The 26,449-nt window shown below is 44.6% G+C and overlaps 1 long non-coding RNA gene and 1 other non-coding gene across 2 annotated transcripts in view; one reads left to right on the top strand and one right to left on the bottom strand.

Annotated features, from left to right (window-relative positions):
- LOC103186603 overlaps window positions 1-26,449 on the top strand; it is an 84,609-nt gene that overhangs the window by 41,219 nt on the left and 16,941 nt on the right. Inside the window, exon 2 of the long non-coding RNA XR_006085520.1 lies at window positions 15,581-15,665. This is a non-coding gene — a long non-coding RNA (uncharacterized LOC103186603). The remainder of the gene's footprint in view (window positions 1-15,580; window positions 15,666-26,449) is intronic.
- On the bottom strand, window positions 6,303-6,376 carry trnas-cga. Its single transcript has one exon. It is a non-coding gene; the product is annotated as a tRNA-Ser (tRNA).

Here is a 26,449-nt window from a genome sequence, read left to right on the forward strand (position 1 = left end):
TGTTCTGTATTCAGTTCATTATCTCTTCACAGCTCTGAGCCCTAAGCTGCTGAATACAGAATCCTTCACGGTCGGTGTTTTAATGCTGACTTCTCTCTGAGAGCGTCAGTAAAACCTTTCTTTTAAGAGGCTGCTTTTGATGTTTCTAATCAATCGCAAAGTCCCCTTAGGATCTAAAGCTTTAAATACTCAACACAGTCAGGAGTTTTGCATTGAAACTTTTATTTCCAGATCTCCGTTAGCACCATCCAGCTTGAGAGACGTCGAGAGGCAGTTTGAGGTGTCATTGTGGCTCAATTGATATGAGTGAGAAGCTTGTGGGTTCGAGCCCCACATCGGGGCTTTGACCTCGTAGTCTATGCTGACACTCCAATTCAGTGCCGGGGGAGTGTTGCTATCTTTGATGTTAAGCCAAGGCTTTGTCTGCAGTTTATGGAGTTAGCGAGAGAGAGGGGAAGAGAGAGAGAGAGAGATGCGATTGGAATGGTTGGTAATTTGTGCATCAGCTTATAAAGTCCTAATCCTTTCATTTGATATTTGTGTTTGATAGTGCCTTATAGTGGAGTCCTGTAGCTTAGTGGTTAGAGCACTTGACTCGCAAGTGAGAGGACCTGGGTTCATAGGGCGAAACGTTGGGCAAGTTTCGTTCCGCTTTGAGATGTCTCAAAGACGTGATAAGGCTCTATATCAAAATGCAAGGATTACTATTATCAGGTCATTGAGTCGTCTCAAAGCGCTTCAGAGTATAGTGTAAAATGAATTGCCTGTGTATTTTATGGGCGAAACATGGCATCGAACCCCGGTCCTCTCACTTGTGAGGTGAATGTTCTAACCAATACACTATAGGAGGTCTTGTTGAGCTGGACATTTAAAAAAAAGTCTGCAACACAATTGGAAAAGAAAAAGGAATTTCTCCTGATGTCCTGGCCGACAATCCTCCATTTGTGAGAACTCGCTGCAAAAATTGGCTGCAGCGATTCCTACAAGAATACACAGTCCCCACCCTTAACAGCAAGTCGCTGTGAATTGCTTTGACCTGTTTTGACCTTATAGAAGCTGTGTCTAATACAAACATTATTTCTGTATTAAAAGCCGACCTCCCGGCAGATAACAAGCTGCGTGTTGACTATTTGCCTCTGTGAATCAGTTAATTCTGAAAGAACCTATGTTCTTTTTTTACGCCACACTTGCTATTAGGCAAGTATGAAAAGGTGTTGTTTTTTTACACACAATATCTCGAGGCTTGTGATCTAAGCGCATGAATTTTGGCTTTTAATATTTACATCTGCGCTCCATGATTATAAATGGAGTGTCCTGGACAGAAGCTGAGAGATGTGATAAATCTTTCCACTTGTGAGATTGAGTGCATGGAAATGTGCATGTTTGCTCCTTGGCTCTGTGCCCTGAGTTTAATTTACTTTCGTTTGTGGTTTTATATACCTGGCTGCATTTTTTAAAAATAATTATTTTCATGAAGTTTGTGTTTTATCAAGTTAATGTACGTGAGTGCTGCGAGATGGAATGATTTCTCATTTTGAGAGAACATACTGCCAGGGACCATTTGGCTGGATTATAAACCAAATCTCCCTCCACTCAACAATACCGCGTGCAAATCACTGGATTTTGTGCCGCATGTGGACAGTGGAAATTACAGGTGCGCTTAATTGAGTAATTAACCAAAGAAAATGATTTATTAATTATGCAATTGATTAGGTTGTTGATGATCTAGGATCTTTACTTTAAGCATAATAATCCTTGCATTTGATGTAATGCCTTATCGTCTCAAAGGGCTTCACAGAATATATCATAAAGTGGATTGGCTGTGTATTTGGCGGGCGAAATGCATGAGCCAATTGTGCACAGCAGTGCCCAATAAACAGTTGTGGATTGAGTCATGGATTTTTTTTTCTTGGAGGGATTATTCCCCTGGAAAGTGATCCGCCATTCGATTCACAACCAGGTTCCTACTCGATGCCAGGTAAACAGAGGCGTGTGGAGTAAAGAAACTTGCCCAGCGTTTTGCCCCACCCGGGAATTGAACCCGGGTCCTCTCACTTGCGAGGCAAGTGCTCTAACCACTACGCTACAGCACTCCCAATATACATTATAATCCTAGGGCAGCTGAGCTCAGGGCACCTTCTACACAAATCAGTGATGTGGTTCACATTGTGTTCCTGTACTGATCTTCCCAGCCACCACACAAAACACACACACACTGGGCAGGTCAATGCCTGGAAGCAAAGTGATAGTTGGTAACCATGAATACTCCTCAGTTGGCATGTGCCAAATTGGCCGTGTACTCCGCCCCACGGTGCAGATAGTGCCAGCGGTGTAAGTGCAAACCTCAGCGTTTTGATGGCTTTTCTGTTCCTGTCTTGTTCATGGGAGGGAAGGGGCTTGTTGTGTTTCACATGCTACAGTTCCAGTGTTCATCTCAGTTGTCCTGGAACCTTTCCCAGTGTTTCTTTCACACAGGCCTATTACTGACCACGTGTCTCCAGCGCAAGCTTTGACTTGGCTCAATGGGTCCTTTGTCAGATGTGCGTGAAAGGGCTTTTCTTCCTTTTTCCTCCCACTTCATGGTTTCTGCACTGAATGTATTGCAAGTGGTCCTAGTGCCCAATTTCCTATAAGCATCTGAAGGGCCTAGTACCTGCTTCACCTTATGATTGCAGTATAAATCTTTTTTCGCAAGAAATTTCTCCCACAAAACGTCACTCCACTTTACAATATCTTCCGTGAAGCGCTTTGAGATGTCTCAACAACATGATGAAGCGCTGTATCAAATGCAAGGATTATTATTGTTATTTTGTGAAACCCTCTACAAATACACAGTCATAGTGTATTTGTATCATAGCGCCTACAAATACACAGTCGTTACACTTCCCAGCATATCCTGTGAAGCATTTCGATGACGTAATAAAGCACTATATGAAATGCACAGATTATTATTTATTAGTAGTTATAATCTTTCCGAAGGGATTTCTGAACCTTTGAAAGGGAAAAAATTGACTGTTTTGGAACGGACTTGATGTGATAATTATAAAAACGTCACCTTTTACTCTGCCCTGGTTATCCATTTCTTTATTGTGTTGACTCTTCAGAATTTTGAGCTGGATTTGTGGAAATCCATTTACTTTGGCTTCATATCCGAATATCTTGGCAACGAGTTGGGGCCACTTACAAATCGCTGATGTTGTAAATCGATGGACTTTTATTTAAATGGAGTTGAATTTCAAGTGTCTTCATCACTGGAAATGAGAGGGATTGTGCGGTGAAAGTGGAAAGTTGCTCAATTTTTTTTTGTGAACCAGATGTCTGACACACATGGAAACCCATCATCATGTTCAAGATAATCAACTCAGACTGAGAATTCCACATATATAAACCTCCTACACGTAGACTTTTCCCTGTGCCTGGAATGCAATGTGCATTCTCTCCCCCAGAGAGATCCACCCTGTTTACCTAATCCTGGACAGTATTAGGCACGTGCTGGTGAGAGCCAATGCCTGGGGGGACCCGAGAATGTGCAGTGGGGGTAACTGCTGGAGTTCAACCAGCTGAAACCATATAGTTGACAATGGAGAGCAATGATAGGCAAACTTCTCGCTGCTTGGTCCAGTGAGGAACACTCGACTCATCTGGGCTTTAAGTGGTTATGGATGGTTTGGAATCAAGAGGGGCAGAGGGCAGGGAGAGTGGCGGTGGGAGTGTGGCCGAAGACACGGTCAAAGAGGAAGAAAGGTCCTGGGACAGGCCTTTAAGGAAGCGAGGGAGAGCGGCGAGGTGGAGGCATTCGGGGATGGAGTTCCAGAGGGTGGGGGCAGAAAAGCTGAAGGCACTGATAATAATTGAATTGACATGATATTGTGAATCGAGAAGTCCATTCAGACCATCTCCCCCCTCCCATTCTGAGTCGGACAGCTGGAGTCAGACACACTGGGCCCCTTTTGTTCCAGGCTTGGCTGGCCAGGTGCTTGGAGCTGCTCCACACAGGCTAATTAGAATGTGTGCCATCCACTGACAGGCAGTCACATAGCTCAGTACAACAGTGAGCCCCTGCACTGCATAGAGAAGCTGAAAGCTCACTTCAATTATTTCACAGCTCCCTCCAAACTATACATTTTTAATTCCCTTCCTTGATGCGCTGGTGTTCAGCTGGCATTTTCACTCCTGTTTCTTTCTGGCCTGTTTTCTGATGGCCTGTTTCCATGCAGCATCTCTGTGTGTAAGATATAGTAGGTGCCATAGTCCTTTGAAAGGGATTGGATTGATTCTGGAAGAGGAGAGATGTTAGGATGTACGGGAGAGAGAAGAGAGTGGGATTCGATTAGGTGGATCATGTGGAGAAATAGACTTGATAGGCTGAAGAGCCTGTTTCTGTGCCGTAACATTTTTTTTCATGATTGATAACTCAGTCCTTCACTTAGATTTCTCAATCCATCCCACCCTTCACTCACCGCATACGAGAGCGCTACCACTAAGCCAGGCTTGTGTGTCAGCCTGGCGCAGTGACAGCACTCTCGCCTCTGAGTCAGAAGGTTATGGGTTCAAGCCCCACTTCAGGACATGGAATCACTCCAATGCAGCGTTGCATTGTTGGAGGTTCCGTCCTTCAGATGAGATGTTAAACCAAGGTCCCACCTGCCTGTTCAGGTCAACGTTAAAAATCCCATGGTGATCTTCAAAAAGAGAAGGAAGTTCCTCTCTCCCAGTGTCTTGGCCAACAATCCCCCAAATAAAATTGGTCACTCACTCCATGGCTGTTTATGGGACACTGCTGTGAGCAATTGGCTGCCGCAGTTTTCCCACTTTACAATATAGCCTGTGAAGTCTCAACGATGTGATACGGCGCTATATCAAGTGCAAGGATTATTATTCATACTTGCTTCTCTACTGATGTACCAATATGACCACAGGAGTTAATATTATGAGCTTGTCTGTGTCCCTTGCAAGATTTAAATGCTTTGCCCGTAACCTGTAAGAGAGTTTTCATTCATTCATTCGTTCATTCATTCATTCATTCATTCATTCATTGAAGACTTTTATTTGCCAATAATGATCAATGGACTTGTTATATTTATGGCACTTGGCCCTCTGGTTTTAAGCCAGTTAAACACAATTTGATTTTTGGCCATTAGTTGATTCAGACAATCGCCCATGCTAAGTGTAGCTTGCTTCCTCCCCTCTGCCCTCTCTCATTTCCAGATTCATCCCAAATGCACAGGTTGAATCTTAATTGAAGAAATGGACCTGAAATTGGCAGTTAAGTTGCTGAAGGAAGGAATGGGGGTTGGAACCATCAATAATTCGAGCAACTCATGTTGATTTTATTGACAAGCCGATCAATAACCTCATTGACTCTCATCAATTCCAGGTCATTTCAGATCAAGCCGAACCTGTGTGCAGGGCAGCCAATGGAAGCTGTGTGTATCCGTCCGGATCAGACTGAAGCGCTGATCGCTGCTCAAGCAGTCAGTGGCACTAAGGAGATAGAAACATTAAAGATGCTTTGAACAGCAGGATCCTTGGTCTCCATTGACTTCTGACTCAGCCTCCTGGAGTTCATCTGAGATCCCACCCACTGATGTTCCTCAGGCTAGACCACCATGGTGAGATCATAGCCGGGATGACTCAAATCTCGCCCAACGTCCTTACACACAATCTTTTCAGCAGTGGGTCAGACACCCTGGTTAATTAGTTCCCCCCCCCCCTTTTATTTAGTCTATGAATTGGGAGGGGGCGAGGAGACAAAGACTCTGGGAAGACTGAGGACTCACTGTGTGGGATCATGGCAGGTGAGAACCCGTAACCTTCCCTTTCTGTGACTCAGCACATTGGCCTCTTTAAGCAAATTTAACATAGTTGCAAAGACAAATGAAAGGGGAGGTTGAAAAATATCTCACACAGAAGGTGGTGAGAGTGTGGCAGTCTCTACCACATGTCACATTTGAGACAGAATTCTTTGATTCTTGAAGAGGAGAACTATTAATAATAATCTTTGCATTTGATACGGCACTTTATGGTGTCTTTGAGATGTCTCAGAGCGCTTCACAGAATATACTGTAATGTGAATTGACTGCGTATTTTGTGCGAGGAACGTGGTAGCCAATTGCACACAGCAGTGTCCCATAAACAGTCATGGATTGAGTGACCAAATTATTATTGTTATTTTTATTATTATTATTTTTTAAAGGGATTATTACCCCCGGAAAAGCAACACACTAATTGACTAACAACCTGGTTCCTACTTACTGGTAGGTAAACAGAGATGTGTGGAGTAAGGAAACTTGCCCAACGTTTTGCCCTACCCGGGAATCGAACCCAGATCCTCTTGCTTTCGAGGCAAGTGCTCTAACCACTAAGATACAGGACTTTACTATTAAAGGGGACAGAGGAGTGAGTGTGAGAGCAGGAATAACCTAAATGGTTGAAATAGAGAAAAACACCAATGTAGACTATTGCATTGACTATTGAATAGCCCTCGTCTGTGCTGTAACATTCTGTAATTGGCACTTCAGTCTTTCATCTAGATTACTAAATCTATTTTACCCTTTTCTGCTGACGTACTTACCAAGTACACACTGCCTATCCATGCTCTTTACTGGTATCTCTCTCTCTCTCCAGCCAGTTGAGGAACCATCTGTGTAAAATTCAGTTAAATTTCTGTGTAACTCTTCCTGATCTGGCTTTGCAAGCCCAATCCTCTCATCCCAATGAAAGTCTAGTTTACGCGATGACTCCGTGTATTCAGTTTATCTCTGCTAGGTGGATTATTCCTTGTTGAATTGACTTGTTTTAATCCAATATGTCTGGATAATCCTTTCTTTTTTTAAACAAAAAAGAATGATTGTGCTGATTTGGTCGCTCCCATTACTCAGTGAATGTGCTTCGGTTGGAAGATCAAGTCAATGGACACAAATGCCTCTCCTTGTCTTACTTAAACAAGCCTTGAGACATTCTCTGACGGCTAGTCCCTGTTCTTGGCCTCTTGTCAGTGGCTGCCTGGTACCTGATCCCAGCGTCTTGGGATGTCCTCCCAATGTGAAAGGCGCTTTAGAAATGTAATTTTGTATTGTATGACACTCCCTGCCTCCATTCCTCCACCTTGCCCCCTCTCTACCTGTCTTTACATCCCACCTTAAAACAAACCCCTTTGACCACACTGAGATTGCTGTAGTTTGGACGTCTCTGCAGCCAGAGAGAAGACAGATTATTTCATTTAATCATATGACTTTATTGGGGGAAATGTGGTCCAGACTCGTGAAATCACTGCATCCTGAGCAGTCAATCACAGGGGCGGGTGGAGGGAGAAGTAATAGACTTTATTCAAGATAAGGCTGTTGGGGGTTTGGGGGGTAAGAATCTCCTGCATGTAAATGGGGACAAAAATTGGGTTGAACTATGTACGTTCAGAGCAGTTAGTGTCAGGGACACTGTGTACCAAATGTGGGTGTCAGGTTGCAGTGCAGTCACGATGAAAGCCTATGGGCATTTATCTCTAAGAAATATGTCTAGCCAACTAAAGGGTAGAAATCCCACCAGCTCTCGAATTATTCTACTAATGGGTCATTTCCAAGCCCCCAGAATGTGTCAAATCCTTAAACAGGGTTGTTCATTTTGAAGCTGCTTTTCTGTAACTTTATTTTAAGAACTACAGGAAATGGACTTCAAAGTTAAAACTGAATTCAACAATTTAACAAGTTCTGGATGCTCTAAGATGCTATGTTAACAGAATAAATCTAGGTGGAATTTCTGCCCACATGTTGGCATCCCGAAATCCACTCATTTGCAATTACCTTTCAGAGATAGCTCGACCTGCATCTCACACTCGGGTCCCTCACTTGGCGGAGAAATCTGTTTATTGAATCATAATTATAAACAGTCAATTTATTTTCTGTTGAAATAGTTTTATTTGATGAGGAATAACTGCACTGGGGAATGAGGTAAATTGGAAGGTGTTTGGATCTTCTTTATCAAGCGCTCCAAGACGTTAACGGCGTGAAGACGCCCGACTCTGCCACTACCTCACCCCTCAGGTCGCTGAAACTCTTGTTCATGCCTTCATCACCTCCAGGCTCGACTATGCAAACGTCCTGCTTGTCGGCCTTCCCAACTCCTCCCTCCACAGGCTGCAAATAATCCAGAACTCTGCAGCCCGTGTCCTCTCCCGCACCAAACTCCGCAACCCCATCTCCCCCACTCTCGACCGACTCCATTGGCTCCCTATCCTTCAGAGGATCCAGTTCAAGATCCTGGTCCTCACATACAAAGCCCTCCATGGCCTCGCCCCACCTACCTCTGCGACCTCCTAACCCCCTACTAACCCGCCCATTCCCTCCGGCTCTGGCCTGCTCCATGTCCCCTGACCCACCCACCTCACCATTGGTGGGAGAGCCTTCAGCCACTGTGCCCCCAACCTCTGGAATTCCATCCCCCAGTCACTCCGCCTTGCCCCCTCCTTAGCCTCCTTCAAGTCCCGTCTCAAGACCCTCCTCTTCAACTATGCCATCGGCCACCTTCCTTCCCCTCCCTTCCTCCAGGGCCCCTCCCCCCACCTCAGCTCGGGTCAGAAATGCTGTACTCTGTCCAGCCCCTTGGGAACCTCCTCCCGACGTGAAAGGCACTATACAAATGTAATCTTGTTGTTGTTGTTGTTGAAGGGCCCAAGTGAAGGGCACTATATAATGCAAGTTGTTGTTCTATCCGTGCTGGTATTAGGCACAGGTCGGCTGAATGTGCCCTTTGGGATGTCCTCCTTACTTGAGAGGCATGATACAATGTAATTTGTTGTTGTTGCTGGTCCCATATCACACAATGCAAGGCATATATGGACTGCCTCTCCTGTGGAAGTGAAGCCAGAGGGAAGGCGTAAAAGTGTGCAGAACTTCTATAGCTATATCTCATTGTAGTTTCTGGAGTGCTGCTGCATAGATTCGCTGCCTGTTGTTCTTGTATAACAACGTTCCCATCATACATTTCTGATCAATTATATTTTGTAACCGAAAGTGCTTTGCAGCGTTTATTTTTACATGAAGGGTGTTATCTGAACACAAGTTGTTGTTATGTAGTATGCTAAGTGGGACAGGGAAATAAACAGGGAACAATGCTTTCAGAAACATCAGGGCAGAAGGACCCGAGGGCATACATTCAGGGACGTAATGAGCAATTGTAGGATAGACAGCAGAATTCTTTCTTTAAGGTTAACTGCAAGGATAGGTGACCATAAAAAGTAGTCCAAGCCAGGACCCTGACCTCATTTAAGAAATGGCTCGGTGGCAGACCAGACTGACAGCTCATTGGCAGGACTTGGAGGGCCAGATTGGGGCAGGGATGCTTCCCACTCATCTCCTTGTTATCCCTGCAAGCCAAAGGCCAAATAGGTCAGGTGGTCCTAGCTGGACAAGCAGCAGGAAAGCTTGCCAGACAGTGATCTCAAAGTCAAGCCATTGTGGTTTTAGCTGGTTTGACTCCAGCAGTTACCCCAACGCACACTCTTGGGTCCGCAAGACTTGGTTTGGAGACTCTTAAGCAGGGAGCACAGGTTTCCACACTTGTCAGATACCCACATGACCAAATAAAATATTTTTATTGTGGAGTCCCATAGTGTAGTGGTCAGCTCGCCTCACAAGGAAGAGAGCGTGGTTCAATTCCTGGGTGGAGTGAAACCTTAGGCAAGTTTCCTTGTTCCACACGCCTCGGTTTGCCTAGCAGTAAATAGGAACCCAGTTGTTAGTTGATTGGCAGATCACTTTCCAGGGGTAATAATCTCTCCAAAATATATAAATAAATAAAAATTGGTCACTCAATCCACAACTGTTTGTGGGACACTGCTATACGCAATTAGCTCTGCATGTTTTGCACAAAATACACAGTCGATCCATTTTACAATATATTCAGTAAGCACTTAGAAGCATCTCAACGACATGGTAAGGCGCTGCATCAAATGCAATTATTATTATTGTTATTACATGGGCAAAAGAGCCTTTTCTTGCGGTTACAAAGTGGCCGAGCATAAGGTTTAGATGCTCAGGAAATGACAGAGCTGGAATGTGGCCAGGCAGGAGCGAGTTAATTGTCAGCGTTTTAACAGGATAATAAATGGAATAAAATGAAGTGCGGGTCCAGAAAGCAGTGACTGGAGCTGCAGTCTCTGTGATCACACTGCATTTTACCGTGTTCCCTAATCCTGACTTCAGAGTCATTCTAATCAGACAAAAAGCCTTCCATTGTGACTGTCTGCCTTGTCACGCCGAGTTATAAGTAGGCTTATTAAAGATTGATATTAATGGAAATATTCAAAAAAAAACCTGCTGACTAAAGAAGTGTGAAGGATTGTTGCAAAGCTGTAAAATTGAATTCCAAGAGAGCGACTGGGCCAGTTATCAGGCTTAAACAGGGCGGATTTACGAATTAATAGAAAATTGTCATGTTTTAATCAATCTGAAATTGCAGCTGTGTAAGACCCCTGTCTTGAAACGTAAATCAAATTACTGTGTGCTCATAATATGCTTTGGAACCTGTTGAATGGTGACTCTCCTCCCCTCCTCTTTCCCCCACCCCCACCCCTCAGTTTTTCTTGTAGCATTATCACAAATAAATGAGTCTGTCAGAGAAGTTTTCCTCCCAACCCCCTTCTCCCCACAGAATAGGGTTCCCCCTAAATATGGTTTCCCTCAAATATATTTTAAAAATCCATTCAATTTTTTAAGATTGAAATAGATAGGTTTTTGTAACGTATATGTATCAATAGATATGGATAATTGAGGTACAGACCAGCCATGATCTTATAGAATTTCAGAACGGGCTCCAGGGGCAGAATGGCTTACTCCTGTGCCTATGTTCCCTTTTCCCCCACCCCCCTCCAATTTTACAGAAATTTGCAGTGTGGCCACATACCCCTTGACGTCAAAGGATAAAATGAAAACCATTCTCAAAGGATCCAGTCTTAGTCCATTTGGCAGAGAGTTCTGAGCACTGACATATTGCTCCCCCTCACTCCTCCCCTCATCCTGCAGCTCATGTAGATATGGATCAGGTTTAAAAATCAAATTAAGAGGCCTCAATGTAAGTGCCGATGTTCATGACCCCGTCTGTTGCCAGAATATAAGCCAGTACAGGTTTTCCAAAGGCTAGCTTTCCTCTCGCTTGTTTTCTCCCACAAAATATCCAGTCTATTCATTTTCCAGTATATTCACTGCAAAGGGAAGAGAGTTGAGACGTCTCGAAGACGTGATAAGGGCTGTATCAAATGCAAAAATTCTTATTCTCTCCCTTTCTCCCTCACCCTCGCTCTTGCTTTCTTTCTCTCATTCTCTCTCTCACGCAACTCTCTCTCACTCTGCCTTACTTTTCACGATATCCCTGCTTTAATTTGAGCAGTGTATCAGCGCCTTGTGAGGTGAGGGGGAAGGGGGAGGCACAGGGGATAGATTCCTGCACTAAAATATTCCAGAAATTTATTGTTTCTAATTTTTGAAAAATCCAAAGAAAGTTGACTTTTCTGAAAGGAAAGGAATGAGAAATGAAATGAATGGCTTTCACCCTCTACATGCTCCCCCTTGGTGATATCATCCGCAGACATGGAGTTAACTTCCACATGTATGCGGATGACACCCAACTCTACCTTTCCTCCTCTACTCTCAACTCCACGACCACCGATGTCCTGACAGCTGCCTGTCCGACATCGAGTCCTGGACGAGAGACAACTTTCTTCAGCTCAATGTGCGAAAAACCGAGGCCCTCCTGATTGGTTCGCGTCAGCGCCTCCGCACCTCAGGCGCCGACACCATCAGCATCCAAGGCTGCCCTCTCCACCTCTCAAAGCCAGTCAGGAACCTCGGCGTTTTGTTCGACTCTGAGCTGTCCTTTCTCCCTCACATCCGCACCACAACTGGCACCGCCTTCCATCACCTCCGGAACATCGCCAGACTACGGCACTACCTCACCCCTCACGCGGATGAAACCCTGGTTCACGCCTTTGTCACCTCAAGGCTGGACTATGGGAACTCTCTCCTCGCCGGCCTTCCCGCCACCTCCCTCCACAAGCTGCAGGTCATTCAGAACTCTGCAGCTCGTGTACTGTCCCGCACCAGGCTTCGCGACCACATCACTCCCACCCTCGCTCGCCTCCACTGGCTCCCCATCCCCCAGAGGATTGATTTCAAGATCCTCATCCTCACCTACAAGACCATTCACGGCCTTGCTCTCTCCTACCTCTCCAACCTACTATCCCCCTACCTACCTGCCCGTACCCTCCGTTCCTCCGGCTCCGGTCTGCTCCACGTCCCCCGCCCCAACCGCCCTACCATCGTTGGTCGGGCCTTCAGCCTCTCAGCTCCGAGGCTCTGGAACTCTATCCCCCAGTGCCTTCGCCGCCTCCTCCCTTTCCTCTTTCAAGGCCGGTCTCAAAACCTTTCTCTTTGACCGAGCCTTCAGCTCCCCTCTCGACTCTCTTCCCCCTCCTCGCTCCCTCCCTCCCCTCACCCTGACCATTTCCCCCTCCTCGCTCCCTCCCTTCCCTCCCCTCACCCTGACCATTTCCCCCCTGCTCGGGTCATGACCCAACTGTGCAGCGCCTTGGGACGTCCTCCTGACGTGAAAGGCGCTTTATAAATGGAATCTTGTTGTTGTTGTTGTTTGAAAGGACAGCACCTCCAACAATTCAGGATCTCTACCTCTCGTCCCCTCCCACAATACTGTCTGAAGTGTCAGCCTGGCAGGTGAGCTCCAAGTCCTAATGCGGGGTTTGAACCTATAACCTTCTGACCCAAAGGACAGAGCAGTGCCAGGCTAATACCTAATTTACTGACAATGTAATGGAAGGTTCTGCCCACTTGGTGAGCAAATGCTGTGTTAATGGCTCCACTCTTTACATTAGCAACAGCCAGCACACGGCCAGGGGCGAAGGGTCACAGTGTAATATTTTCTTGCTGCTCATTAGAGGCACACGAGAAACACAGAACAAATGCTGGCTTTTATTTCTCTGTTTCTCTCTCTCATTTTCACTCTCGCTCCCTCTCCTTCTCTTCCCCTCTAGTTATCTCAATCTATGACACCTTATCAATAGAGGTGATGCTGGGGATTAGTAGTATGATTAGACTCATTTGTGCACAGGCATCTTTCAAGTCCAGCACAAATTGATTGGATTTTGCTTCCGAGAGATTGTATTAAATGTTAAATGAAAGCAGCTGAACAATAGGAGTTGGAATTCCACATCGGCCTGTCCCTTCTGGGTTCACTCCTGATGGCATCATTTGTGCGTCCGCCTGGCTCAATCAGTAGCATTCTCACCTCTGAGTCAGAGGATTGTGGGTTCAAGTCCCATGTAGGGACTTTGAATTCACAGCGCAGGCTAACGCTCCAAATCCAATAATGGGGAGCGCTGCACTGTCAGAGGTGCCATTCTTCCGATGAGATGATAAACTGAGGCCCTGTTTGCCTTTTCAAGTGGATGGTAAAGATCCCACGGCACTATTTGAAAAGAGAAAGGAGTTTCTCTCTCCCGGTGTCTCTCCTCTTTCCTGGCAAACAATCCCCCAGATAAAATCAGTCTTTCGCTTCATTGCTCATTATGTAACTAACCAATGAACAAGATCACAGGTGACTCCTTAATCTTTTGCACCGGGGAAATACATATTTAAGGGGAACATGTATATGTTGGAGCACGGTTAGCCCATGGGCTATTAGCCCGACCTGGGAGATGGATCACCCATCACACCAGAAACCAGTCACCATGGAATACCAAATCTACAGGAGGAGTGCTAGAGGAAGAACACTTTCTCTCTGTCTCTCTCTCTCACACACACACGCACACACACACACACTCTCTCTCTGGCAAACTGAACCCAACCTATCCAAGAGAGTTAGTAATCCAATGGATTAGTACAGTTGGATGGGTAGAGTTTCCAAGGAGAAACATCCTTGCTCTTTAGTGAAAGCAGAGGGAATAAATCGCGTTCTCCTAACAATTGGGCTCCTTTAGCTTCAAGAGAAAAATTGGTTGAAGAGAAAAATAATTCTAGCAAGACAAGTAGCGCAGAACATTTTCTTCACTTCTGTGTGTGTGTTTGTGTGTATTTATGTGTGTGTGTGGGGGGGTGTGGGGAGTTTGGTGGTTGGAAGAACGGTTGGGATGTTTCCCAGTTGATAATTTCAAACGAAGAGATTGATCATACAGTAAGTCTCAGTTTGTAATTGGTTTGTGTTTACCGCTCTAATTGTTGTTTAATTACTGGCGGAATTTCATTTATCTTAGGAGTAGTTTGTCAGAAAAGTTTTCATCTCGCCAGTTTACTCCAAAGAAAAATTACTAGAAGAAAAAAATTCCATTGCTACAAACGACAGCTTCAGTCAGACTCTTCACACAAACACAATAAAAACAGCCGATTTGTCGATGATGTAGCATTTCAGAGCCTGAAATTGTCCATTTTGTCTTCAAGATTTTAAAGCAACATGGAGTTATGAAACATTCTTAAATCCTTAATCAATAAGTCTTAATTTGGAAGCTCGTTCCTTTTCAAGAAATCAGCTGTGGAAAATCAGCTTCCAATTCCAGACTGGATTTAAGAAATTTTCCACAATTCGCACCACCTTAAATTTGAAGGCAGAAATGTCCTGCAGGCTGAGACTAGGTGGAATTTCAGGCCTCAGCTACTCCCTTGTCTTCCTACTAAAGAATGGGTCTTGCCCTGTGTGTAATGTCGGCAATGTTCACCTCGCATGAATCATCCCTCAGAGGATTTCCTTGGACCTCTCCCAGCTTCTCCATCATGCCCACACACTGCATTAATCAACAGGGAGAAAAAAAAGGTCACCTCATGTGAGAGCTCAGTGTAGGGAATGACTTTGAGTCTGATGAGCAGAACCCTCATCTCTGCGGAAACGAGAGTCAGAGCTCGTACCCAACAGAGGGAATCCCTGTTGCTCCAACCCTCACAGGGAAACCACTGTCACCGTCCTCCTGCTGCTGTATCTTATCATAAGGCAATTTTTACTGTGACTAACCCAAGTCTTGATCTACCCAGGGCTGGGTTATAGCAATACACCTTCCCTCAACATATTGTCTCCGTGTGTGAGTGTGTGTTACTCTGTGTTGCTTCCCTGTGTGATTGACGTTTTTGATTCTAAACAGACAAGATATTGTAGACCGTGGCAAGCTGTTTCATCTTGTCCAGAACAGTAGAACCAGAGGACACGGCCTGCGATTGAGTGGGGTGGGGGGGTAAATAAAAACAAATCAGCGGAAACACTATTTCAGAGAGGGAGTAGTAAAAATCTATGGAACAGGCTCCCTAGGGAGATGGTGGAAGCAGAAAGTGTCGATTATTTTAAATACAAATTAGATCAATGTCTTTTAGGAAATAATATTTTGGGATGCAGTATATGAGTAGTTCAGGACCTGACATGTGCAAGCGACTACCAGGATGGTGGAAGACGCAGTGGATAGACCTTGCTTTTTTCCATCTAGCAATTCCTATGTGTGGATATGTATTCGTGTCTATCTGTGGGGCTGGATGTTAGATTGAGTTTTGCAGGTGGCGAATCACTGACTAACCATATCTGTAATTCTCTGACCCAGGTGAAAATGAACGGGACCCTGCCCCGGTCTTCTATGGAGAAGATAGGAAGCCCCTAGGGAAAGCCGCCATTCCTGTGGAACTGAGGTAAGAAAGAGCCCTTTGTGAGAATTCACCGCTCCAGACCATGCTGTGCTCAGAGTGTGCCAGGTAACCTATACTCACACCTCGCTGTGCCTTACGCCACATTGTCAAGTTCTTTGGCGGGGAGTCAGTCACCTTGTTTGTTACAAGTGCCTTTTAAAGGTCGTTGAATTAAGCTGGTGAATGATGTTCGGGGCCTTTAACAATGCGGAAAAATCGAGCTAATGGGACGTTTTGAATTTGAAAACATTCCTATCTCCCAGCTACTTCAGACAATATATTTATTATAACAAAGGACATGAGCTTCAGGTGCCTTTCTGCTGAGAACAGAAACAAACTCAATATTGTTCACAAAATAGCATATGTGCCAAAATCTATTCAAATGAAACTCCTCGGCGTCTGATACAGATCAGCAGTGTTCAGGGCGTCCTCCGAGTCCTGACATTTCTCCTGCTCTTTGCCTTAAAGTTTAAAATGGTGAAAAGTTTGGACAAAATTCTTAAACTCAGTGTTAATTTAGAAGCCGTTTTTCTGAGCTTCTTAAAAACAAAGCTTCCAAATTAAAACAGAATTTAAATAAGGCGGTGGTGTTAAAGGCTAAGATGGTGAGAAATGTCAGGGTTCAGATGTGGTTTCCGGGGGCGATGGAGTCGGACGATTTGTAAGTGCACAAGTGATTTGTAAGTCTATCAGGAGTGCTTCAGATCAGTGCTGGGGGATGTTTCATTGTCAGAGATGAGACATTAAACCGAGGTTCTGTGACTGTTCAGGTGGATACTAAGATCCCTCGACGCCATTGGAAAAGAAAAGGGAGCTTCTCCCTGTGTGCTGCCCAGATAAAACAGTCGGTCACTTTAATAATAAACGATCCGCCAATCGACTAACAACCGGGTTCCTACTTACTACTAGGTAAACAGAGGTGTGCGTGTGGAGTAAGGAAACTTGCCCAACATTTCGCCCTGCCGGGAATCAAACCCAATCTCTTGCTTGCGAGGCAAGTGCTCTAACCACTGAGCTACAGGACTTTCAGGCTTTAATGCTCTTTCTGGGACTCCTCTGTGTACAAAGTGCTGCATGTGTCTACTGATACAGTCATTCTCCTGGACAACAATTACAGTAACTGTAAAAAAAGACTCTTTGAGATGTATTGATTTTATAGACGCTGCATTAAATTCAATGAGTTTTTACTGTATTATATTATGTGCTTCAGAGGAGCCCACTGCACAGGCGTAAGAGTTTCAATTTCACACGCAGTCATTGTATAGCCTCTATATATAATAATAATCCTGGTATGTTATAGCGCTTTATCGTGACGTTGAAACGTCTCAAAGCGCTTCACAGGATAAACTGTGAAGTGAATTGACTGTGTATTTTGTAGGCGAAACATAGCAGCCAGTTATGCACAACACTATCCCCCAAACAGCCATTGAGTGAGTGACCAATTTTATTTGGGGGGACTGTTGGCCAGGACATGGAGAGAAAAACTCCCTTCTCTTTTCCAGTGGTGCCATGGGATCTTTCACAGAACAGGCAAGCGGGGAGCTCGGTTTAATGTCTCTGAATGAGATTGCCACTGGATTAAGGACAGTTTTTGAGCTGTGTGCCTCACACCCACGGGGAACTGGCACGGACTGCTCTTAAACTATTTACACAGGTTCTTCACAATCAGCAGAGCGAGAGAAAGTGAGAGAGAGAGAGAGAGAGAGGAAGAGAGGAAAGACCTTTTAAACTCTTCAGAAGAGGCTGCATTTAATCCCAAAGTACAAAGGGCAGTCTGCTAATCCAGTTCACCCCACCCCCCCACTCCAATTAAAGTTAAATTTAACAACAAACGGCACAAACTATTTTGAAGAGGTATTAGATTAACAGAATTACTTGGAGACTGGGTTAAGATCCTTGCTAACGAGATAGCCATTTTATCGCGGTTATGAACACGATCTGTTTATAGTGGAGGCTGAGGAATGCTTTCTAGAAAACAGCTGTTATAGTGACGTTTTGCTGTGATAATGACTATTGGTGCTTAGAAAATACAAGGGTGAGAATTAGTGACAAATGATGTGATAGATAAGTAACTGTAAACAGTTTCATAAAGACACGGGACAAATTCCTGGAAATGAAAAGGGTTTGAAGTTTAGGGGTGGGTACGTTGCAGAATGTCGCGTGGGATGTTGAATGGATAGCCGAATGGTTTACTCCTGCCCAAGATTGTTAACAAGATCACAAGAGAGATTCAGGTGAAGAAGACCCATCTCTTCTCATTAATCCAGAGTCCCCATCTTACTACCATCCTCCCATCACAGCAGCAAGCTGTTCCTTAAATGAGTCCCAGTACCCCAGCCTTCACCACCTTTCCTGGTAACCTCACTCCAGTCATCATTCACCCTCTGGGAAAAGAAATATTTCCTGGTGTCTGTCCCGAAGTTGCCCTTCGCATTCCAGAACCTGTCCCGCTCTTATCTTAGTGGGTTTGAAAGTCGCCGTGTTAGCGAGATTTTGGATAAAGATTTGTAACTTGTGAATCCTAGGTGTATAGGGTTGGCTCTCTGGAACATCGCTCAAAGGTGGGAGGTGAGATCGGAGTCTGAGCCTGCCCTGTGTAACACATCCGGGATTCACTTGTTCTATATCTTTTTCCAAAATCCCACCCATTTTCACCCATTCTTAATATGAAACTGAGAGAAGCATTTAACAAAGCATGGATTCCCCTCTGATGTCCAGCCTCCCTTTACAATCAATCTCATGGCAGTGTCTCAGGCTGTAAGCGGCAAGATCTGGCTAATGGAGGGAAGGGAGGAGTTTCACAGCCTCTGGGTCCTGGGAGTGAATGAGTCTGAGTAAAACATGACATTTGACTTCAACAGTCAGGTTGCAGCAAAATGATTTTTTTGTAGGATATTGTCCCTCGTAGAACTGGTATAATAAAATGGTTGGAGCTGCCCAGAGGCAGGAATAGTTCATGTGGAAATTACAGACCACTTAGCCTAACATCCATAGTGACAACTGCTCGGGCACATTATCTGAAATATAATCAATGATCTTCTAAACAACATGGATATCATAAGGATATCATATCTCTTGCCTCGCTTCTTACTGAAATTCGATCAAGTGTAAGAGTGCTGTCCACTTCATTACTTAGATTCTCAGGCATCAACCTGTCAAAGTTCTCCTGCCCAGCTTTTAAATCCAGAGACCTCCTCTTTCTCCTCCCCCACCCCAGTCATCTCAAAGTGCTTCACAAAATATATTGTAAAGTGCATTGACTGTGTATTTTGTGGGCAAAAGCAGCAGCGAATTGCATACAGCAATGTCCCACAAACAGCTGCGGATTGAGTGACCAAATTCTATATTTTTTGGGAGGGATTATTACCCGCGGAAAGCAATCCGCCAATCCACTAACAACCAGGTTCCTCCTACTTACTGCTAGATAAACAGGGGCGTGTGGAGTAAGAAAACGTGCCTAGGGTTTTGTCCCACCGGTGAATCGAACCTGGGTCCCCTCGCTTGCGAGGTAAGCACGCTAACCAATACGCTACGGGAGTCATTCCACCTAAAAATAAATGGGTGACAAGCCAACCCCTCAGCTTGCTCTCTCCTCTCACCTTTGTTCTCAATGTTCGAAATGATAAAGACAGATTTAATGTGAAATTCCTATTCAAAGTGTGAGGAACGGAGGTTGCTTTGTCTCCCTGGGTATACTTCCTCCTACAAAAAACCCAGAGCAGACTCGATCCATCTGCGATGTGTTGGCAGCCGGGCTATCAGCACAGCATGTCAAAATTCTGGCTTGCAAGCAAATATCTGCTGCGAGCACGAGACTTTAATTGGTAGCTTTGTCTATTTAGCTGCCACTTTCCTGGTTGAAATCTCTGTGGGGTTTTTTCCTGTTTGTTTTCTCAGCTTGACTGTGATATTTAGACTTGACGGGAGCTGGGAATTCTACATTGATAGGGTGAAGGGCTTTACAAATGATGAGAGTTTGGTTTTCATCAGTTCATATCTTGACACTGAGGCGTAGGCATGACATAGGAAGTGACGGGGTCCAAACCACCATTTTGTACCATATTTCATAAAGGATTTGATGTAATCGCGTTGATTTGACGGGACAACAGGGGGCGGGTGGGGTTAAAAAGCCGGTTCCTTTAGAGAAGGGCAAAAAACTGCCCCCAAATAGAGACCAAGTTTAAGGGTTTTCCCCAAAACTGAGCCATCTTCAATGTGAAGATAAAATCTCGTGCAGTAAGACAAGTTGGTATTTCAGATTTTGTGGAGTCAAACTTACCTTTTGTCCACTTAAATCCCTGGGTTTGCATTCACACCTTATCTGCTCTCAGTGATATTTGCGCTCTGCCATGTCACTGCAATGCTTCTAGTCTATTTGTGTTTATTTCATTCTATGGCACGTTACAGCCGTTAAGACTGACAAGTCTACTGAGTTTGAGATGAACATCTAGTGTCCTTGCAACCCTTTAACGGTTCTTCCAATTTTCTGAGAGATTGGGTGGTTTAGCTGGCTGAAGTGTTGTCACAACCTGCTTCTCTGTCCCGAAGCATTGACCACAATCTCGTGATCTGTATTCATTATGAAAAAGACTGCGTGCATCATTGACATGTTAGCAACAAATCGAAAGGTTTATTTTAGATGTTGCTTCCCACGCTTTGCATAGCTCAGGTGTCAAGCTGGCTCAGACAGCCACTCTCTCGCCTCGTCTGGGTGGGGGGGTGGGGGGTGGGGTGTGTCAGAAAGCTGTAGCTTCAAGGCCCCACGTTGGGGAGTCTGAGCTGGTACTTCAGGCTGACACTCAAGTGCAGCGCTGGGGGAGTATTGCATTATTGATGGCATCTCCCTTCTGATGAGATTTAAACCGAGGTCTGTGACTGTTCTTCAAGTTGTTGGTAACAATTCTATGACGCTATTTGAGAAGTGAAGGGAGTTTTTCCTGCTGTCCAGGCCAACAATCGTCCAGATTAATTCAGTCATCCATTTTATGGCTCTGTGCGGGACCTTGCTATGCATAATATGGCAGATGCATTTTCTACACTTGATGATAATTGCTGTAACTATGAGCCGTTTTGACATATGCTGTGCTATAAAGTTCTCTCTTCTGGCTTGTGTTATTGGTTGAATGTTTCCCGAACGTAGATAATGTCTTGTGTTATAATACAAGTACGTTTAGTTGTTTAAGTGACTGTAGGAGGTGCTGGGTTGGAGCATGTGTGGAATGACTGATCCTGAGTTCTTAACTTCCCTGTTAGAGTTGCTAGGCGATCTCTTTATTTTCCTTTTAGCTCCTTTCCTCCTTTTGTTGTTATTTGATTCCATTCTCTCTCTCCTCTTATCCTCAGTTTTTTTCTCCCTCCCTCCCGCCTTTCTCTTTTTCTGTCCCTCCCCACTTTCTTGATCTGCCTCTTTCACCCTTTCGCCCCCTTCACCCCACCCTATCGTTCATTATGCGTCCCAATACCACTCCCTACTACTTATCTTCCTTTCACTTTGTGCTCTCACTTTCTCTAGCTCTGGAATCTCTCATTCTTGATCCCTCTCTAATCGTCCTTCAGATCAGATGTTAAACCAAGGTCCCGTCTGCCTGTTCAGGTGGATGTTGAAGATCCCATGGCGCTGTTCGAAAAGAGGAGTTTCTCTCTCCCGTTGTCCTGGCAAACAATCCCCCAAATAAAATTGGTCAAACACTCCATAGCCGTTTGTGGGACAATGTTGTGCACAAATTGGCTGCCGTGTTTCGCCCACAAAACACAGTCACTACTTTGAGGTATATTCTGTGAAGCTATTTGAGATGTCTCAATGATATGATCAGGAGCTATACCAAATGCAAGGTTTGATATTATTATTAATAACCCACAACTACTCCCTGCCTCTTTCCTGAACATTTATTCAGCTCCCTAAAGCAGCTTCCAATTATCACCAACAAGGAGCCTCGGTAAACCCAATATCAGAGCCAGGATCGAGTGCTTGTGCCCTGCCTGGGCCATTGGTTTACCATGCATTGCGTTGCCACAAGGACCGCCAACGTAACCCCACTCAGATAGATGGATGCAAATGTCCGAGGTTATTATTATTATAAATACATTAATCCTCATGTCCTCCTCCATACATTAATTATTACTGTGGTGGAGGAAAGGTAAGCAATAGCTGACTCTAACTGAAAAAGAGCAGTTAGTTGCGCACAACTGGTGTAAGGCTTGCAGAGGGAACCATTATATTCCAATCCATATTCTGAATGAGGCGGTGCCCATAGACAGCTGTGCTCACAAAACACAGCCCTGCTATCATACACTGGTCATCTAATGCATCCATGTCTCACTTCTAACTTCCACGTCAAGTGCAAGGCTTCACGATCAAACTCCTCCATTTGTCTCTGTCCTTGCCAACTCTCATTTGTCTTTCTTTCCCTCTCTCGTCTCCTTCCTTCTCTTGTCTCTCTCTTCGTCTTTTTTTCTCTCTCTCATCCACTCTGTGTCTTTTCTCCTCCATCTCTATCTCTTATATTTTTCATTCCCTTCTCACTGTATCCCTTTCTTATTTTGTTAAATCTGTATAAGTCACGTCCGCTCTATATTCATCCCATCATTCTTCCCTTCTCCATGTGCACCTAACTCCCCTCTGTGTCGTTACCTGTTCCAGTTTCTTTCTCTTTCTGATGCTCTCTTCAGGTAAGTAGCCTGAGGCAGATCTGCCCTGTAGACCATTGTGTTCTAGTTCATGCCCCTCGTCTGTCCTAATGAACTGTAGTGCAGCAATCTCCTGTCATCTCCATCCATGTAAAGGTGCCGACTTACCTGGGTGATGGTGCTGTTGTGGTCCTTCCTGCTGGATGGATGCTCTTGTGCCTTATATTAATGTTATTTGCCCTGAAATCTTAGCTTCATTTCACTCATCTGCCATTCACTTTCCATTCATTGACCTAAAAAAAAGACACGGAGTGACTGCTGAGCTTCATTAACTGATGTCCTGTCACACCTGCGACAGCTCGCACCAGCCGAGAGACATGCAAGTAAGTGAGCTGCTGTTTTTTCTGAATTTTCACAAAGGTAATTATGTTGGATATGTCCTTCTGAAATATAATGGCTGTGATTGAGCGTGAGGCAGCCACGCAAGGCTCGGGAGTGTCTGTGGGGAAGGAGGTTGGGAGTATTCCTCTGGGGTCCCCAAGCCTTGGATCTCGCCAACCTGCGCCTAATACTTTCTGGAATTAGATAAGCAGGATGCTTCCCTCCCAGGGAGAGAGAGAGAGAGTGCGCATTCCATTCCAGCAATCTATCTCTGGAATTTCCGTGTGCATGGAACTGTCAGTTTGGTTTGGATACTCTTAAGCATGGTGATGGATTTCCGCTGGTGTCAAGGCACCTGGCTGAGAAAAAAAAATTGACAAGAATTATTTAATTAAGAAAGTTTGTGTGCAGCTTCAAAGACATGATCGGTCAACTCTCCACACACCTAGTCGTTCACAAACAGTGTGAAAGTTCTCATCATTGACCATGTTCTCACCTGTCTGAGCCATTTCTGTTCACTGCTGATCACATTCTCATATCCCACCAACATCCTCTATTCCCCCATTCCCTCTTTCTTGTATTGGACACAAAGAAAACTGAAGGGATGGAAAGAAAATGAAGGACAAACATCAGAGGAGAGGAAATAGTAGAAAGTCGGAGTATTGTAACTGGAGCTCTTCACGTGCTGTTTCTCAGCTTGTTACAAGTTAATTACTGGGCCACTACATCCTCGGCTCAGCGCTGAGTAAAAATAACAAAGTATAAATAGTCGTTCAGGCAAATTCTTCTGGAGGTCTATTGATATCAGTGACCCTGAGAATAAAGGCATTCTTAACCAATTGAACCTTATAAACATAAAGTGGGGGAAGTTACACAAAACTTCTCATGGGACTTCTCCTCAATCATTACATCTCAGGGGGAGGAGTGAATAGATACCCTGACGTGAATATTGATTCATCTCCTCTGTACAACCCTGACCACCTCTTCATACTATCAACATTTCCTCCTGACCCCAATAGAGCAAAAGTTATTGTGTCCCATAAACTATTTGTTATCTCAGCCTGCATTTCCCTCTATATACGTCGATATGTTTTGTTGTGTCTGTAACATTGATTCACCATTGTGTAAGAAAAGCAGTTTGAATCTCTAATCCTGTTTGAGGCTCTTTTATGTTAAAATTGTGTCCTTTGATTGGTCCGTGCCATGACCCGTTCTGCTTTCCTCCACCTCCGCAACTTTGCCCACCTCCACCTCTCTTTGGCAGCCGAGACCCTCATTCATGCTTTCATCACCCACAGGCTTGGCTACGCTAACTCCCTGCTCACCGGACTTCCCAACTCTTCCCTCCACAAGCTACAGATTTTTCAGAACTCTGCAGCTCATGCCATCTCAAACACCAAACTCTGTGACCCTATCACCCCTATCCTCGCCCGGCTCCATTGGCTCTCCATCCCCAAGAGGATCAAGTTAAAGATCCTCATCATAACCTTTAAAGCCCTCCACAGTCTTGCTCCTGGCTACGTCTGTGACCTACTAAAACATAATGAACCTACCCACTTCTTCTGCTCAACAGGCACAGGCCTGCTCCATGTCCCCCGTCCTGCTCGCCCCAACATCAGCAGTCGAGCCTTCAGCCTTTCTGCCCCCATCTTCTGGAATTCCATCCTGGAGTCCCTTTGCCTTGCCCCCTTCCTTGCCTCCTTTAAGGGCCATCTCAAGACATTCCGCTTTGACCGTGCCTTCGGTCATCCTCCCACCACCACCCTCCCTTGCCCTCCACCCCTCCTGATTCCAACCCCCAGCTCAGGTGAAAACCCTTCACTGTCCACTGTCCACATGAAAGTCGCAATATAATTGCAAGTTGTTGTTGTTGCTTTTTCAGTCTAATTCAAGTAACCTGTTTACATTTATATTGTGTGTATCTCATTAAAAAAAATCTGAACCATGTCCCCTTTTCTCAACTCACTAACTTTGAGTCCTAATTCCTGAAATCATACTTGAAGCCCTTGTGTGCATCAGTCTCAATGTCCTTTTAAAGGTCGGGTGCTCAAAACTGCACACAATATTATAAACGTAGCCTCACAGTCATCTATCTTTACAATGTTAAAATAACTTGTTTAAACTTGTAGCTAAATTCCCTCAAGATGCAGTCTAGTATTTGATTCACTTTGTTGACAGCAGCTTCACTTGTTGTCTGTACACCATCAATGAATGATCAACGATCACAAGCCTTCTCCACCTCTGTAGTGTCTCTCTTCGTCATCTGTTAAATCCCTTCCTAATTTAACCGTGAAATGATCGACCTCTTCATTAACACACTGTTTCCTCTGCAGCCACGTTTCTGATATCAGCTGAGAAACTTTGGAGTTGAGGTGATGAACTTCACACTAATTAACACTTGGTTACAACGCACCGATTAGCAGATCCTTCAGTGCTAAGCAGTTAGTAATTTGAAGTAGATTGCTTCGGATCTTGGTGTCCGGAACTGTTTTAGATATGCATTCAAGCGAAATTCAGAGTTAACGGAACATTGTATTACAGTAGCTGTACTGGAGGAAGGTCATTGTTGAGTGTCTCATTCAGAAAATTGTGGGCTGACTGCACCTGAAGCCAACACCATCTACTGGGGAGATGGAGCAGGGGAATAAGCTACTACAACCTCCTTGTGATGACCTTAAATGTTCCATAGTACATAGAAAGTGTGAGGTTTACAGGCATGAGTCTTATTTCTTAACCAGAGATTTTTTATAATTAAAAAAATCGGTGACACACTCGGGAATGTCATTCCACATCAATTGGTTTGGGGTTCACTCAAACTGAACATACTTCCAAATTATTGAGAAGGAATTCCCTTTCTGATTTCTCAATTAAGAAATGGTTAAGAAATATTGCAAAATTGATCTCAGGCCTAGGATGTGCTTCTGTGATTTGTTTGTTCATGTAATGCTGGGAAACAACCAACTGAATTCTTAGTGGGCACCAGTAACTTTATTAAACCACGTCAGCCATCATTAATCAATAGATTAGGATTGAGGCGTGGCTCAGGTGCTAATGACACAGCTCAATGTGGAAGTTACCATACAGACACATTGGTTAATTTTCATCCATGTTGAGTTGGCTAATCTCAGCCAGGATAATGGTAGGGTGCCTACAATTGGCCTGGGTATCTTGGGCTAAGGAGAGAGAAAAAGCCACAGGTCTTGTTCAAGATTGTTATCCAGTGGCCACTGAGAGAACATGCCTGTGAGAGGGTATTGGGCAGGATCAGTCTGTGTTTGAACAGAATGGCCATTACTTATTTCTGAAGTTCAGATGAAGATTGGTTACTTTGGCAAAGTAATAAAGGGAGACTGGTGGGTGTCAAACCCTAGTGCAGCATGGGTCACCTGTCTCCCAATTTTTTAGCCTGTATGCATGTTCTCCAGTGTGTCATTTGTATTATCTGTTTCTGTTACTTGATCAAATACTCGCTGTATGATGAACATGTGTATTATATGCTATCTGTGTGCATGGGAACTTTGAATGTGACTTCCGTGGGATCTTTGTCTGGACACCGAACCAAGCCCAACTTGACCTAACCCCATGTAATTCAATTCAGTCAATACAAACCTAACTCAGTCCAACCCAACTGAAGCAATATAAACCAAGCCAATGTTAACCCAATATAATTCTCCCCAACTCACCCAACCCGATCCAACTGAACCTTATGTAAACCCAATCCAATTCAACCCAACTGTACTCAATTCACCCTAACCCAACCAATCATTCCAATATTTTCG

This window comes from Callorhinchus milii, unplaced genomic scaffold (genome assembly GCF_018977255.1).
Source record: "Callorhinchus milii isolate IMCB2004 unplaced genomic scaffold, IMCB_Cmil_1.0 Scaffold16, whole genome shotgun sequence".
Lineage (NCBI taxonomy): Eukaryota > Metazoa > Chordata > Chondrichthyes > Chimaeriformes > Callorhinchidae > Callorhinchus > Callorhinchus milii.